Source organism: Podarcis raffonei, chromosome 6, assembly GCF_027172205.1.
Source record: "Podarcis raffonei isolate rPodRaf1 chromosome 6, rPodRaf1.pri, whole genome shotgun sequence".
Lineage (NCBI taxonomy): Eukaryota > Metazoa > Chordata > Lepidosauria > Squamata > Lacertidae > Podarcis > Podarcis raffonei.
This window is the reverse complement of record NC_070607.1, coordinates 37,034,932-37,038,956: the sequence shown is the minus strand read 5'-3', so window position 1 is coordinate 37,038,956 and position 4,025 is coordinate 37,034,932. Positions and strand designations below refer to the sequence as shown.

Below are 4,025 nucleotides of genomic sequence, written 5' to 3'. Positions count from 1 at the left end.
GTTTTGTAAGAAAGTCTTTTCTGGACAGCTGCAAACTATGAATGAAACGCACCAAGATATAAAATTGGAATTAATATGATTAGGTCATCATTTTAAGAGACATATCAAGGACATGAGCCAAAAGAATTTCAAGAAAAGTTCTCATTTGAGCTGAGAAGTGTTATTCATTTATGCTTTAATTTAAAGTGAAGTAGGAGCTGAATGATCTCCTGATTATAAAGCACATGCACTTAGAATAGGTTACCACTGGAAGTAATAGAGCATTATGTTTATTGCCTGTGTTAAGGCACCTAGCACTTAATTTTCATCTCTTCAGGCTGATGCCTTTGATGGCTTCCTCATTTCATATCTGTGGAAACTTCAGTAGTTATTCTAAAACATAATCTCACAATATGCTCTTTGTGTGTGTCATAAATGCACACATTCCAGTCATCAGGTTGAAGGATGTGGGAAGAGTAGACTGTCCCACTTGGAGGGAACGGCTGGCTGGAACCTGAATAGGAATGCTCCTTTTATGAGGGAGGATATACTGCAATGTTTTGTTTCAGAGCTCACTTGTGATGTAAGAAGGGGGAGAATGACTCATTTAAAAAATAGGTCTGTCAGTGATTATGACTGCCTTGTCTGTGTTCTCTTTTCACTTCTAGAACATCATGTTCAACCTACCCCTTTCCCTGACATCATTGTGATGTGTGATTAGCCACTCTGGGTCCACATCACTGGCTGCCACTGGTGGGATGTGGCCTCTTGTAGGCCAGCATAAGGTAACAGACAGCAGGCTCTAACTGTGGGATCTAGTAGCAGATTGCATAAGCCCTTCTGGATCACTGGGATAGCTCATAGGCAAAGGGAACAACGTGCATGTCTCCCATTGCTCTACAGCGCCACCCTGATATTGGTGGAGAAAGCATGTCACAGCTTGTCTGCCCAACCAGCAAACACAATCTTGGTAGCCAATCTGTACCCTGGTGGCTGTTTCTGTTGCTTATCAGCCAAAGTAGCTGTTTTACCAGGTACTTTGTTTCCTCACTGGCTGAGTCCTGTCCTGAACTTTGTCTTACTTGGAAGCTGTACCTGAATTAAGCTCCAAGCCAACCATTCTCCAGCAATCCAGTCTGTTTCCCAGCTAGTCACCATTTCTGACACTTGGTAAAATGGGTTCTATTTTTTTCTTCTTTATTAATACTTTTAAGTATTTCAGTTATACAAAATACAGTAAAGTGAAAAAAGAAAGAAAGTGCAATATATGCACACACACACACACACACACACACACACACACACACAGTATTGCTAATACATATATGATTATTAATAACCTACTACATTCTGTATAAACTCGTTCCAAATATCAATATATTTATCCAAACAAAGTCTGCATCTATAAGTGATCTGTTCATATGTTGCAAGTGCTGTCATGTCTTCCATCCATTGATTAAATAGGACCATATTTTTATTTTTCCAGTTCATCGATACTAGTCTTTTGACCATAGTTAGGGGTGCGTAGAATCCATTCCCACTGTTCAGTTGTCAACTTCCATATAATAGGTATATAATTCAAGAGAATATTTTCCTCTGAAATCTTAAGTTTTTTCACACAGTCAAATTTATGCAGTTGGCTTCTTAATGTGCAAATATTTTTGGCTTTCACTTTCTTAGCTAGGTAGTCGCTGTTTTTATGGATGGTTATATTGAATGGATTTTATTCTGTGCTTTGCCATGATACCAGTACCGATGAAAGGTAAGCTATGAATCTTTCAGAATAAACAAATGAATAAATAAATACAAACTGGAATATGCAATCCCATATACAATATGATCTGACAGATAAGACGGAATAATTATTTGTTTAGTTTCTTACATTTATATCCTCCTGCTCTTCCATCATGGAAGTCAATGGAGCATATAGGTGATTCCTACATTGTCACCCATCCAAGCACTGACCAGACTTAGACCTGCTTAGCCTTAGCAAGGTGGTGGCTTCATGTGCCTTCAGCCCATGCCCTTGGTCCAAATAATACTTGTTCAGCTACTCAGTAAAAAGAAAGGTAGGGTCTCACACATCAGGGAGAAATACAGAATGTATACTATAGGACAGAACTGGATGTTATTTTTATGCCTCTGTTTTATCACTGTTACAAAATTATCTACATAAGAATAGATGCAAGCATGGGGATGAGAGTAATGCTCTTTTTCTCTCATCACCCACTGAGCAGAACAAATGGCAAATTCTGCAGGTGAATTTGAGGGGGCTAAACATACTTGCACATTTCCCCAGCTCATTTCATATACTGTACAGTATAACAGAAAGATAGCTAGGGTGTAGGGGGGACTCACAAGGATACATTTCCATGTAATCCAAGTGCTAAATCTTTTAACCACCCTGAATATGTTGGACAGGAAGGCCCTGTAGCATTCTGCTTCTACTTCAACAATCTTTTTGTCCCCAAGGAACAGGTTTGTTTTGCTTTGTGTAACATGACATTTCACCAACACTGAGCTTAAAAGAGTTGTGAGATCGTGGCTGGCGATTTACATAAAATACAAAGGAGCATTTTGGTTGCCAATATTTACACTTCTTCTTCTTTTTAATGCTTAGCCGAAGAAATTTGTTTTAATGCTGCCAAATGGGAGTTTTCCATCACTGTCAGTCACTTGCATGATATAGCTTCATTGAAAGCATTCATTGAAGCGGGGAACAGGAATACTATGTAAACAGTGGTGGAAAATGTTATTGCTTATTTTGGCCGGATATATTGGAAGCCATATTTTATTATTTTGTTTTAAATGGAGAAAAGGGGAAGCCCTCAGATTTGACTAATACAAATGTATATAAATTGTCAAAATAAATGAATAAACCCTGTGGGAGAAACAAGACAAGAAGAATGATTATACTCTTTCTCTCTCTTTATATTAGGGAATCAATAAAACAATGGCCTTTTTATAGAAATGGCAAAGGCCCTGGCTTTTGTACTGATTTTGCAGGTAGGAGATACTATTTTGTGCATGAATTTCAATTAATTGATTATGATTTTATGTAAACTGTGTTATTTTTACCGTTGTTAGCTGCTCTGAGCCCGGCTTTGGCTGGGGAGGGCGGGATACACTGGTAAATAATTTTTTTCCAAAGCTACTACATTACCATTGTGAAAGAGGGTCCCCCCAAGGCCTTAGGTTTTGGTGATTTTATTTTGGATTTCATTTGTCTTGGCAGGGCTAGCCAAGATCTAAGGCAAACTATACACTGGGGGGCTGAAATCAGCATATACACTGGATGCAGAATGAACTGACGGGATGAAGCAAGTTCAAAGTAGGCCATGAAGGGGAAGGCTGGGGAAACAGTAGGTGAGAATTACTCATGCTCCTTTCAAGAGAACAAGGAAAGCCTAAGAAGTCAAAGGAGGAGCACACAGAGAACGGGAAGGATACATTTGTGTGTGAAGAAGCGGGCCCAGGAATCAGTTTGTTTTGTCAGCATGTCAAGCAATCTTCTCCTTGACTGGGGACCCCCTAAGTATACAAGCAGGAATCCGCTCTGTGTTGAGAGGACCCTTTTCTTCTGAATAAAGACCTAGCAAGAGTATTTATTTATTGCATTTATACCTCACCTTTCCTCCAAAGAGTTGAAGGAGGCATTCATGGCTCTCACAACCCTGAGATGCTGAGAGTTGGTGACTGGCTCAAGGTCACCCAGTGGGTTCCATGTCTCTCTGGGGATTTGAACCCTGGTCTTCCAGGGTCTTCCGGGGCTCAGATGGCCATCTTTGTGGTCCTGTAGAAGAAGTCATGGTACATCACAGTTTCCTTTCCCTTCCTTTTGGCGCAACGCACAGGGTCTAATGACTGATCAAAATCTGTTTCTTCAACTTAATTGCTTTGGAAATGCATTTGCAGAAAGTATTTGCCCCCTCGGTCTTCACTTCTGTCGCATTGCTTATAGGCTGATGTTGCCTTAACCAGCAAAACACAACTCCTACAGTTCCAGCATCACTGCTTGTGCACTTGGCAGAGGATGAATTAGATAT

General features: G+C 39.9%; 1 long non-coding RNA gene across 1 annotated transcript; it reads left to right on the top strand.

Annotated features, from left to right (window-relative positions):
• Positions 1–719: 719 nt before the first annotated feature.
• On the top strand, positions 720–2,992 carry LOC128416755 (uncharacterized). The gene is made up of 3 exons (XR_008331281.1): positions 720–764; positions 1,660–1,741; positions 2,918–2,992. It is a non-coding gene; the product is annotated as an uncharacterized LOC128416755 (long non-coding RNA).
• Positions 2,993–4,025: the final 1,033 nt, after the last annotated feature.